Source organism: Theropithecus gelada, chromosome X, assembly GCF_003255815.1.
Source record: "Theropithecus gelada isolate Dixy chromosome X, Tgel_1.0, whole genome shotgun sequence".
NCBI classification, from domain to species: Eukaryota; Metazoa; Chordata; class Mammalia; order Primates; family Cercopithecidae; genus Theropithecus; species Theropithecus gelada.
This window is the reverse complement of record NC_037689.1, coordinates 54,162,172-54,176,326: the sequence shown is the minus strand read 5'-3', so window position 1 is coordinate 54,176,326 and position 14,155 is coordinate 54,162,172. Positions and strand designations below refer to the sequence as shown.

Below are 14,155 nucleotides of genomic sequence, written 5' to 3'. Positions count from 1 at the left end.
CCCTTGAGAATGACACCCTGACTCCTTAATTGCTTATAATTATCTGGTCAGCCTCAGTGTTTATTTCTTCCTGCCTGCCCTACAGCCAGCCCCTCCGAATTATGTTCTAGCGATATTAAATCAATTTGTGGATGCCCAAGTGTTTTGTTCTCCCTCTGACCTACCTGTTCTTCAGATGTTGTCTTTTTCTAGAAATCCTAAAACGATTACTTGCTCATAACATCTGGAAACTCAGATATTGTTTCATCATTTAATGTAATATATCAATAAGTCATTTATGTATTTGTAAATTTTCCAGACTTGGTGGCTACCCTGTAGAATATAAGATCTGATGCGCCTACTCCTAGAACCTAACACATAGTAATCAATTTGTTTACTTTTCTGGCTCCCGCACAAGCTCCTTATAGAAAAGGGCTATGTTTTATTTGTGTTATATGCTCAGGATTGATATAGTGTTGAGCACAGAGTGGGTGTTCAATGTGTCTGGACTCAAGCCTCCTCTCAGAAACCTGAGAATATTTCCCCTTTGGATAGTCTAACAGATTTATCTCAACTTCCAGGCCAGGTGCAGTGGCTCATGTCTATAATGCCAGCCCTTTGGGAGTCCAAGGCAGGCAGATCATTTGAGGTCAGGAGTCCAAGACCAGCCTGGCCAACATAGTGAAACCCTATCTCCATTAAAAATACAAAACTTACCTGTGCATGGTGGCATGTGCTTGTAGTGCCAGCTACTTGGGAGGGTGAGACAGGAGAATCCCTTGAACCCAGGAGGCAGAGGCTGCAGTGAGCCAAAATCTGCCACTGCATTCCAACCTGGGTGACAGAGCAAGGCTCTGTCTCAAACAAAACAAAACAAAAGCAAAAACAAAAAACAGCAACAAAAAAAGAGAGATTTATTTCAACTTCCTTGAAAATAGCTGGTCCCACAGTATCCAAAGCCAGACTTGATAAGGGAAAAGAAACTCAGCCACTCTGTGTATATGCTACAAATACAAACTTAAACTTATAATATGGTGGCTCATGCCTGTAATCCCAGTGCTTTGGGAGGCTGAGGCAGGAGGATCCCTTGAGCCCAGGAATTCAAGGCTGCCATGAGCCATGATTGTGCCACTGTACTCCAGCCTGAATAACAGACTGTCTCTAAAATAAACAAATAAAAATATTTAAATAAACTTCTATTGCTGCCATGGTGTACTTTCTCCCAGCATTTCACATTGAGTCATTATGAAGCTCTGCAGGCTACTCCAGTGATGTCAGTTTCATTACCATCTTTTGGGATGTTCATTCCACTGTTAGGAAGTTCTTCCCCTCTGGTTTATCTTCTTATAGTCAGTGTTTTCTCCAAGCATTCTAGGCCACCCACACCATCCCCTAAGGACCTTTGAGGCTTCTTGGGTGGCCAGTGATTACTGTGCTTCTGTACACACCTACCAGTTTTGAACTAAAGTAGAAATAACGCTTTCTGCTTTTTGAGGTTTCTCCTCCACTTTAATTATAAGTAATTTTTGGCAAATGATCCAGGTATTCCCTTCTCACTGGGTCATATGGACATTTCCCTTTCAGTTTACCTTCACCTTAGACTTAAAAATAAGCAGAAACACTAATGTCATTCCACAGAGAGGGTAGCTAAAATCGCACCCCAACTCTGAGGACTTTTCTGGTTTTGACAAAGGATAGAGTTTCTCTAACCCCAGTAGATTCACCCTTTCCTTATCCAGAGGTTGAAATTGTACTTCCATTGACATTCTATAGGAATTGGTCAGGAGCTGCTAAATTTCCTATGACTTTAATCTCAGATAAAAACTTTCTTAAGTAATTGCTTATGAGCACAGGCTGTAGAGTTCCAACCTGTTTTGGAGTTCTGACTTTGCTGCTGACTCTCTATGTGCCCTTGAGCAAGTTTCTTAAATCTTCTGCTCCATACATTTCTTATATATAAAGAATAGTGTCTTTGTCACAGGGTTGTTATGAAGATTATGTGACACAATATACGTGGGGAACTTAGTGTATTGCTTGAACACAATAATGGCTCAGTTAAGGTTGGCAATTTTGATGATAAAAATGGTGATCTTATGGCTCTGATAGTCATGACATCTGTCAATTCATTCTGACATGCTTTCAAATTTCCCTGAGAACTACAGAGAGAAGAGAATTAGACTCAGTCCCCACTTTGAAGAGCTTCACAGTCTTGGAGAGAAAATGGACAACTAGCCAGTAAAATAAGGGTTGATAGATTGGAGCTATACAAGAGGGCAAGAAAAAGATCCCTGGAGAATGGAATGAAAACATCTTACTAATAATTAGCAATAAATCAAGATCTATAGACCATTCAAGGTTCTGAGTTACAACTAACAGAAAGTGACTCTAGTTACTTTAGGTAGAATTATATAAATTACTAGAAGGATATCAGATACCTCATGGAATCAATAGGAAAGCCTGAGAGCTAGGTTTAGCAATGAACAGAAAGTATAAAAGAAGAGCAGGCTAGGCATCCAGAATATATCCAGTATCAAGTTATGAGGTAAATCTGAATTATTTTGCTGTCATGCCAGAGTCCACTGCTTTACCGGGAGCACCATTGCACTGGGTATTGCTTACTATCATCACTGCCAAAAAAAAGTATGTAAATTCTTTATTCTTGTTGTATGTCACTCATTCCACAATTAGGGTCTCTGGCAGAAGCATCTGATAAGTGAGAGGATGGATTTATTTTCTGTAAAGGGGCAGTTAGTAGATATTTTTGTCCCCGCAGGTCATGTAGTCTCTGTCACAACTACACAACTCTGCTGTTTTAGGGTGAAAGAAACCATATATAATATATAAATGGATAGGCATGTTGTGTTCAAATAAAAATTTATTTACCAAGACAGATGGCAGGCTGGATTTTGCCGATGGGTCATAAATTGATGACTGCTGTCATAAGACAGGTTTAGGCCACAGAACTAGGTTCTTATTGCCAGAGGTCAGGGAAAATAAATAGCTGAATGTGTTCTTCATTGTAGTGGCAGTCAACGCCTTGTGTCTAGTAAGTCCCATACAATGGTAGATTCTTGAATCCTTGGAGAGATTTAGAAGCTATGCATTCATAAATATACAAATGTTCAGTACAGCCTTCATGTGGTGTTGTCAACAAAAATCTGCTGAATTTTTTAGGAAGCCAACTTGGGTTTAAGTCAAAATAAATTTGAGCTAGTAAGAAGGGCTATACTGGTATTTTTCTTATATAATACATGTATGGTAGTATTAGCTATGACTGCAATAATGCTGTGGTACAAATCACCCTAGAACTTGCTGACTGAAAACAAAAGGCATTTTTGGCTGTTTAGGTTACTTGTACCTTGACTGACTCAGCTGGTCTTGGCCAGGAAGCTCTGCTTCAAGATGTGGATTAGCTTGAGATAGGCTCTATGATGCATGTTGGATTAAGGTCTGCTATATATGTCTTTGCTCTGGACCGAAGATGAAGAGTCAGTGACATGTTTTCATGACAAGTCACCAAAGTATAAACCTAATCTCCCAAGAACACTCATGGCCTATGCTCCTGTGAAGTTCACTGACATTTGATTGGCCAAAGCAAATTACATTGACAAATCTGACATCAATAGAATGAGAAAGTAGACTCTTCCTACAATGGAAGGGGGAGAGATGTTAATGTTAATATTTGCTGAACCATAATTCAAATGATTAGAGATAGTTAGTAATTTATAACAGGATTGTTTTACAGCTAGAAAATGCCTGAGTGGTTTTGCCCTGCTTCATTATTTTACAAGGGAGAAAACTATATTTTATGTTATGTGACTTGCCTAAGCACATACTAAATAGTACATCTGCGTATTTCTTTTTAACCAAAATATTTAGGTCCAATAAGTTTGCATATTTTACTCAAAATAAGTTACAAGAAAATGCATGCATTAGATTCTCAGCATTCCCAAGGCATAAATTCTGAGACCATCATTAAACATCAAATTCATGAATGTTATAACTGCAAAACTCATCTCTATTAAATGTCATAAAGTAAAACAGACATTACTCTTTAGATGAGAATAGGAAGATATTTAAAAAGTCAGACTAATTTATGACTACTCATTCATTATCTAACATACCTGCTTCCATACATTGTCTTCAGCAAATAGAATTTCAACATGTATCTCAACAAGTTACACATCATCAAAGTATTAAAAGCCTTATTTTCATGGACATTCTGATTGTTCACAAACAGTCAACACAGTCAACAGTAAATCCACAAGCACCATGAACATATGGATAGATATGCCTGTATGTAAGATTACTAGTTAATTTTTTGGGAAATTAATATTACTGCTAAATTCAGTTTTCATTGATTCTCGCGTAACTAACTGCTTATAAAATATACCTATAGGAAACATGTAAAAACAAAGAATTTGCATAAGATCTGTCTAGGATTAGAGAAACAAAGCTCTTCTTTCAACAAACACTTAAGAAGGGCCTACTAAATGCCAGATGCTATACTCTGGTGTCCTTAGTTTCTTTCTGATACCATCTTTACTATCCTGCAAGCCATTAGTGAATGTTTCCCACTTTTAGAAAATGACTTCCCGAAGACTAAGAGGATAGAACCATTCAAATGGTATCATCAAAATGAAAGCAGTTTCTAGACTACAAATTGCTGTACAGCCATAAGATGGCATTATTGTGTTACAACAAGGTCCCTGTCAAGAAAGTAATGCTTTAAAATCAGTATTTCCTTCTTGGAATTCTACTTAGTCAGATTTGTCAGGTTGACTTATCCACCCATATAAGTAGTTAAATTCAAGATGGTTCTGATCTTAAGATATGATGTAAAATAGACATGAGACTAGGAGTATTTATTTCTATGTTATTACAGTTCTATAGCAAAAAAGAATCCTCTAAAAAAATTAGAGAAAGCAATATAAGGGCATTTGATTAATCAAATGCTCATAATATTTCATAAAATAAATGAAATGTTGAAAAATAAAATACGAACAGTGTTGTATAAAATAAGTCAGAAATAAGAGAATACTTACTGTATGCATCTATTATGTGAAACTAAGAAATAGGCACTTTGGAGTTTAGAGGTCACAACTTTGTGAGTTGTGGTTAACAAGGGCTGAAGCAGGCTTCTAGGAACTGGGTAATGTTTTGTTTCTTGATCTGGATGCTACTTGCATTGATGTGTTTCCTTTAGGAAAGTTTATGGAACCATACATTTGTGATGTGTACACATTTCTGTGTGAGTGATGGACTGGACTAAAATTTATACTTACATTTTAAAAATAATAAATATATACTTTAAGTACAGGAGGGACATAAATCATAATTGTTTTAATAAAGAAGGTAGAGCTTTAGGAAAAGCATACTACATTGTTCTATTTTTGGCATTTCACCATGGACCCCTGAATATTTCATAATTGCCCAGTACTGCCTGTCAAATATGTGGGCACTGCTGCTTTAGAGAAAGTATTTTCCAAATTTATCACCACCATTCTGGAACCGCAGTTCCACAGGTCATTAGGATGCTGAGGGTGGGACAGTTGGAAGCTGCTTCCCCAGGGATTTCTCCATTGTTCAGTTCTCATAGCACTAAGCCTGCCGCATTAAAGCACTCACAGGCTCTGGCTGCCATGTGTGCTACATGAAGAAAAATGAGACAATGAAATAAATGAAAGGAGAGAAAACAGGAGTAGAAACCAAATAAATCAGATTTGAAGAGAAAGTCCCTAATCATCTCTGTATTCAGACAGTAGGGAATGAGCATGCAATTCTGCAAGCCCATTCCTCATGCAAGTTTCTGATAAGAATTTGCTATCTCAGTTGTAATCTTTCTACTGAGACATTCAATAAATATTTTTCTTTCATGTCAATGTAAGGAAATAACCTCACATTATCCATATAAGGAAAGAATAGTATAGTAATCCTCACGTTATCACCATACAATTTTATCTTTTAAAGAGGAAGCTAGAGGGACAGATGCATAATCTGGGAGCTTTTCCAGAATTGTTTGTTCCTAAATGAGACATTCAGCTATAGCAGCATTAGCAGCCTCTTCTATTTGTCACAATGCCATATGTAGTTGGGAAGATACATGATAAGCACATACAGGATGCTGACAACTCAGGAAGGATTATCATTGCAGTCTTAGCATTAATCTCTACCATATTTGAAGATTTTTATGCAAGACTGGATCTTTATTCCACAAGCCGGGTATAGGTATATGTGCCAACACAAAATTCTTACTGTTGGTTTATGTCCTGAACTTAAGAAAGTTGTTCATATCCTATTCCATAGCCATTTTTTTTTCTTACTGGAAGAAACGAATCCCATAGATTCAGTCATGGGGACAATGCAGAGGAAGATACAATAGACTGATGGAGAAGTACAAATTTCCATTTATGTTCCACTTTTCAAAATTTTTTATCTTTAAATGTTATTTGTAACATTTGTGGGTACATAGTATATATTTATATATGTACATAATATATATACATGTGGGTACATGGTATTATATATTTACTATGTATATATGTAAACATATATATACATAGTGTGTGTGTGTATATACATATATATATCTATATATGGGGTACATGAGAAGTTTTGATACAGGCATGCAAGTATCATGGAAAATGGGGTGTTCATCTCCTCAAGCAATTATTCTTTGTGTTACAGACAGTAAAATGGTATTTTTTTTAGTTATTTAAAAATGTACAATTAGATTATTTTGACTATAGTCACACTGTTGTGCTAGCAAATACTAGGTGTTGTTCATTCTTTCTATTTTTTGTACCAATTAACCATTTCAACCTCCCCCTCAACCCCCCACTACCCTTCACAGCCTCTGGTAACCATCCTTCTACCCTCTATCTCCATGTGTTCAATTATTTTGATTTTTACCTCCCACAAATAAGTGAGAACACGTGATGTTTGTCTTTCTGTGCCTGGCTTACTTCATTTAACACAATGACCTCCAGTTCAATCCATGATGTTGCAAATGACAGGATCTCATTCTTTTTATGGCTGAATAGTACTCCACTTTGTATGTTATCATATTTTCTTTGTCCATTCATCTGTTGATGGATGCTTAGGTTGCTTCCAAATCTTGGCTATTATGAATAGTACTTCAACAAATGTGGGAGTACAGATATCTCTTTGATGTACTGATTTGCTTTCTTTTGGCTACATACCCAGCAGTGGGATTGCTGGATCATATAGTAAACCTATTTTTAGTTTTTTGAGGAACCTCCAAACTCTTCTCCATTTTGGTTGTACTAATTTACATTCCTACCAACAGTGTACAGGAGTTCCATTTTCTTCACACTCTCTCCAGCATTCATAACTGCCTGTCTTTTGGATACAAGTCATTTTAACTGGGGTGAGAGAATATCCCATTGTAGTTTTGCTTTGCATTTCTCTGATGATCAGTGATGCTGAGCATATTTTCATACACCTGTCTGCCATTTGTGTGTCTTCTTTTGAGAAATGCCTATTCAAATCTTTTGTATATTTTCTGATCTAATTATTAGACTTTTTCCTATAGAGTTTGTTTAACTCCTCATATATTCTGGTTATTAATCCCTTGTCAGATGGGTAATTTGCAAATATTTTCTCCCTTTCTGTTGCTTGTCTCTTCACTTTATTGGTTGTTTCACTGTGCAGAAGCTTTTTAACTTGATGTGATCCCATTTGTCTATTTTTGCTTTTTTTGTCTGTGCTTGTAGGATATTACTTAAAATTTGTTTTACCCAGACAAATGTCCTGGAGAGTTTCTCCAATGTTTCCTTGTAGTAGTTTCATAGTTTGAGGTCTTAGATTATAGTCTTTAATCCATTTTGATTTGACTTTTGTATATGCCAAGAGATAGGGATCCAGTTTCATTCTTCTGCATGGGGATATACAGTTTTCCCTTTTCCATTTATTGAATAAACTGTCCTTTCTTCAATGTGCGTTTTTGGAAACCTTGTCAAAAATAAGGTCACTGTACATATATATTCTGGGTCTTTTGTGGTTCCATATAAATTTTAGAATTGTTTTTACTATTTCTGTGAAGAATTTCATTAGTATTTTGATAGGAATTACATTGATTCTGTAGATTGCTTTGGGTAGTGTGGACTTTTTAAAAATATTGGTTCTTCCAATCCATGAGCATGTAATACAATGATATTTTGTGTATCTTCTTCAATTTCTTTTATTAGTGTTTCGTAGTTTTCATTGTAGAGATCTTTCACTTCATTGGTTAAGTAAATGCCTAGGTATTTCATTTTATTTGTGGCTATTGTAAATGGAAAATTACTTTTTAATATCTTATTCAGATCAGGTTGTTCACTGTTGGCATATAGAAATGCTACTCATTTTTGTATGTTGATCTTGTATCTTGCAACTTTACTGAATTTGTTTATTGGTTCTAATCATTTTTTGGTGGAGTCCTTAGCCTTTTCCAAATATAAGATCTTAGCCTCAGCAAACAAGGATCATTTGACTTCTTCCTTTCCGATTTGGATACTCTCTGATCTGTTTCTTTGTCTTGTCTAATTGCTCCATCTAGGACTTACAGTACTATATTGAATAACAGTGGTGAAAGTGGCATTCTTGTCATGTTCCAGATCTTAGAGGAAAGGCTTTCAGTTTTTCCCCATTCAGTATGATACTAGCTGTGGGTCTGTCATATATGGCTTTTATTATGTTAAGGTATGTTCCTTTTATACCCAGAGTTTTGAGACTTTTTATCACTAAAGCAATGTTGAAGTTTAATCAAAAGCTTTTTCAGCATCAATTGAAATGACCGTATGGCTTTGTCCTTCAATTTTGTTGATAGGATGTATCACATTGATTGATTTGCATATGTTGAACCATGGTTGTATCTCTGGGATAAATCCCACTTGCTCATGATGAATGGTCTTTCTAAAGTATTGTTCAATTCAGTTTGCTACTATTTTTTTGAGGAATTTTGCATCAATATTCATCACATACTATCCTGTAGTTTTCTTTATTTGATACGTCTTTTTCTGGTGTTGGTATCAGGGTAATACTGGCCTCATAGAATGAACTTGGAAGTATTCCCTCCTCCTCTATTTATTTTGGAATAGTTTGTGTAGGATTGGTATGAGTTCTTTTTAAAATGTTTGGTAGAATTCAGCAATGCAGCCATTGGGTTCCAAGCTTTTCTTTACTGGGAGACTTTACTAAGGCTTCTCTTGTGTTACTCGTTACTGGCCCGTTCAGGTTTTGGATTTCTTTATGCTTTAATCTTGGTAGGTTGTACGTGTCTAGGAATTTATCTATTACCTCTAGATTTTTCAGTTTGTTGGCATATAGTTGCTCATAGTAGCCACTAATGAGCCTTTGAATTTATCTGGTGTTGCGGGAAGTCAGGGACCCTGAACAGAGGGACCAGCTGAAACCATGGCAGAAGAACATAAATTGTGAAGATTTCATGGACATTTATTAGTTCCCCAAATTAATACTTTTATAATTTCTTACACCTGTCTTTATTGCAGTCTCTGAACATAAATTGTGAAGATTTCATGGACACTTATCACTTCCCCAATCAATACTCGTGATTTCCTATGCCTGTCTTTACTTTAATTTCTTAATCCCATCATCTTCGTAAGCTAAGGAGGATGTATGTCGCCTCAGGACCCTGTGATGATCGCATTAACTGTACAAGTTGTTTGTAGAGCATGTGTGTTTGAACAATATGAAATCTGGGCACCTTGAAAAAAGAACAGGGTAACAGCAGTGTTCAGGAAACAAGAGAGATAACCTTAAACTCTGACTACTGGTGAGCCGGGAGGAACAGAACCATATTTCTCTTCTTTCAAAAGCAAATAGGAGAACTGTCACTGATTTCTTTTTCTCAGCAAGGAACATCCCTGAGAAAGAGAATGTGCCCCTGAGGGTAGGCCTCTAAACGGCCCCCTTGGGGGCAGCTGTCTTTTATGGTTGAAGCCAAAGGGGTGAAATAAACCCCGGTCTCCTGTAGCGCTCCCAGGCTTATTAGGATGAAGAAATTCCCGCCTAATAAATTTTGGTCAGACAGGTTGTCTGCTCTCAAACCCTGTCTCCTGATAAGATGTTATCAATGACAATGCATGCCCGAAACTTCATTAGCAATTTTAATTTTGCCCCGTCCTATAGTCCTGTGATCTCGCCCTGCCTCCATTTGCTTTGTGATATTTTATTACCTTGTGAAGCATGTGATCTCTGTGACCCACACCCTATTCACACACTCCCTCCCCTTTTGAAAATCGCTAATAAAAACTTGCTGGTTTATGGCTCAGGGGCATCATGGAACCTGCTGACATGTGATGTCTCCCCCAGACACCTAGCTTTGAAATTTCTCTCTTTTGTACTCTTTCCCTTTGTTTCTCAACCAGCCGACACTTAGGGAAATAGAAAAGAACCCATGTTAACAATCGGGAGCAGATTGCCCCAATAAACTGGTATTAATTGTAATATCTCCTTTCTCATTTCTGATTTTATTTATTTGGGTCGTCTCCCTTTTTTCTTCATTAGTCTGGCTAAAGATTTGTCAATTTTGTTTACCTTTTCAATAAACCGACTTGTCATTTTGTTGACTTTTTGTATGTTTTCTTTACTACAAAGTCATTTATTTCTCCTCTGATCCTTATTATTTCTTTCTTCTACTAATTTTGGGTTTGATTTTCTCTTGCTTGTCTAGGTATTTAAGATGCCTTGTTAGGTGATTTATGTGAAGTTTTTTTCTTTTTTGATGTAGACACCTGCAGCTATAAATTTCCCCCTTAGTACTACTTTTGCTGTATCCCATAGGTTTTGGTATGTGGTGTTTCTTTCATTTTTTAAAGACATTTTTCAATTTTCTTCTTAATTTCTTCATAGACCCAGTGGTCATTTAGTAGCATATTGTTTAAATTCCGTGTGTTTGTATTGCTTCCAAAATTCCTTGTTGTTGATTTCTAGTCTTATTCCATTGTGTTAGAGAAGATGCTTGATATTATTTCATTTTTATTGAATATTTAAGACTTGTTTTGTGACCTACTATGTGGTCTATCTTTGACAATAATCTGTGTGCTGAGGAGAAGAATGTATATTCTACACTCATTGAATTAAATGTTCTGTAAATATCTATTAGGTCCATTTATTCTATAGTATAGATTAAGTTCAATGTTACTTTGGTTGAGCTTCTATCTGGGAGATCTGCCTAATGCTGCAAGTGGGGGTGTTGAAGGCTCCAGCTGTTATTGTATTGAGGCCTATCTCTCTCCTGAGCTCTAATAATATTTGCTTTATATATCTGGGTACTCCAGTGTTGAGTGCATATTTATTTATAATAGTTACATCTTGTTGCTGGATTGACCCTTTTGTTATTATATAATGACCTTCTTTATCTCTTCTTACAGTTTTTGTCCTGATGTCAATATTTTTGTCCTGATATCGATGTTTTTGTCTGATATAAGTATAGTTACTCCTGCTCTTTTTGGGTTTCCATTGGCATGGAATATCTTTTTTCATCCCTTTATTTCCAGTCTATGTGTATCTTTATAGATGAAGAGTGCTTCTTGTGGTCAACACAAAATTGGGTCTTATTTTTTCATCCATTCAGACACTGTATCTGTTTTTTCTTTTCTTTCCTTTTCTTTTCTTTCTTTCTCTCTTTTCTTTTCTTTCTTTCTTTTTTTTTTTTTTTTTTTTTTTTTTTTTTTTTTTTTTTTTTTTTTTTGAGACAGCATCTCACTCTGTTGCCCAGGCTGGAGTGCAGTGGCAGGATCTCAGTTCACTGCAACCTCTGCCTCCTGGGTTCAAGAGATTCTTGTGCCTTTGCCACCCAAGTAGCTGAGATTACAGTCACCCACCATCATGCATGGCTAATTTTTGTATTTTTAGTAGAGATGGGGTTTCATCATGTTGGCCAGGCTGGTCTCAAACTCCTGACCTCAAGTCACCCCCCTACTTCAGCCTCCCAAAGTGCTAGGATTACATGTATAAGCCACCATGCCTGGTCGAGACACTGTATCTCTTTTGATTGGAGAGTGTTGTCCAGGATCTGAGCCTAGAAAGGGGTCCTCACAACTCTGTCCAGTGCCCTATCCTACTGTGACTAAGCTGGTATCCAAGATGCAAGACAAAATCCTCTTTATTTTTCACTCTCCTCTCCTTAAGCAAAAGTAAGGAGTCACTTTTGTTACCATGGCCTGCACTGCTTGGGGTAGAGGAGGAATGGTGCAAGCACTCCCTTAGCCCTGCCAGCTGGTGTCTCCCTAGATCACATGCCACCCTAGTCCTCTAGCTCTTAGCCCAGGCTATGACTAGGAGTTACTTAGGAATTACTGTTCGTGTGTCCCAGACTGCCTCTCAAGTTTATCTGGGACCCCAGAGCACTTTGGCCCACAACGGTGAGGCTTGCCAAGAAACTCGAGTTCTGACTGCTGGGATGGGCAATTCCCTTCTGGCTGGGGCTGGTTCAAATATTCCCTCTGTGCACAGGCACTAGCTGAGCCCAGCATGACTTTTTTCTCTACTGTGACAGCACAGCACTTAGTTCAATGTAAAGTTCCCCAGTAGCTGTATTGTCCCAAAAGTGCAAAGATTCCATCTCTGCACTGTACATCCAGTGCTGGGTGATTGGGAAGGGGTGGTGTTGGCAATTCGGGACTGTCTCTCCTGCCTTTCCTCAATGCCTCTTTTAGCAAGATGAAGTTAAAACCAGGTACTGTGATTGCTTACCTGGTTTTTGGTTCTGGTGACAGTGCTTTCCTGTGTGCACATAGTTGTTAAAATGTGATGTTTCAGTGAGGGAGATGAATTGTATAGGCTTCTATTCTGCCATCTTGAACCACCTTGTCCCACTTCTTTGAATTGTTGAAACCATGGTTTATGGGGAAAGGTTCTGTTTTGGTTTTTACCCTAAAGATCTTCTTTGAAAACCATGATTTACTAAGTAACTAGTTTGATATAATTCATTTTTTAAATTTAGCTATCTATGAATAGAAAATGATGAATAAGTTATTCCCTTAGATACAGCAATCAACATTATTATAAACTGACATGCCAAGACACTTACCAGTTCACCTAACACTGAAATTATTTTAAAAATTATTTTTAACCTTTAAGTTTTTCTAGATTTAAGTATCTTGTTCACTATATGCTCTCCTACATATGTCTACAGTGTTTGGTCTGATTTATTTTATTGGTTGTTGAATGTCAGAAACCACATGAATTTTGCTTGTATATATAATGCCCACTAGAGTGCACATTGGTAATCAGTACTACTTGATGATAATAATGGTGATGAACACTATAATTTGATAACATCAACTTGGCATATATGCCAGAAATAAGCCATCATAAACTTCAAGAAAACAAGTCTCATTAATCTGTCATTTATTATAATCTCCCTCCATCAATTGTAGCCTCTATATACTGTCTTTTTTGCCATATCTAAGTTTCTTCTTGTGTATTTCAGATAAGAGCTTGCCTCCTCCCACACACTATCTTCCATTTCATGCTGCTCTGTTCAAGTGTTTATGTTTCTGCTGAAGGCTGTATAATCTAAGATAATCCCTAGCTGTTGTCAATATCATTCACTGGCCAGTTATTGCATTTTGCATACCACTGAGAGAGTGATTGTGAGCCAATAGAGGAACTTTTGTTTCCACCCAGCAGCCCAAAATGAATTGTATGATTTGACTATTGATCCCAATTACATGGAAGTTTTACTACCAGAAGCAAAGCTTTAAATTGCAAAAGATTAACCCCATTTAGTTGGTGTCTTGAGGTATTTAGTGTATATTGGACTATCAAAGGGTCTCCTTACAACAAACCAATTATCAATGAGTAATATTCTTATCTTATTGCGACTTCTTGAAACTCTTTAAAACATGAACCATTCAGCACAGTATACCATCTAAATTAGATATCTAAACTAGCCTTGATTTACATTTCCTTGTTTAGTTTTAAATATACTTTCTTCTGAATTCTTAGTTGTTAAGAGCAGGTGGTGAAAGAATTTAAAGAAGAAAATCTGTTATATTTATTAAGTCAAAGAGCTTTTTGAAATGCATTAAATGGAAGTTTGTTTCTGCCCATCAGCTTATCTTCTGCATATTCCTATTTATAGTTCAAAGCACTTAAGAGTTGCAGAGTGATTTGCTTTTTATGATCACCACTTCATCCAGGATCA

At 36.8% G+C, this 14,155-nt stretch overlaps 1 protein-coding gene across 1 annotated transcript in view; it reads left to right on the top strand.

The window, feature by feature from the left end:
• The window catches only part of DMD (dystrophin), a 2,044,437-nt gene that overhangs the window by 950,252 nt on the left and 1,080,030 nt on the right, over positions 1 to 14,155 (top strand). The window lies entirely within an intron of this gene.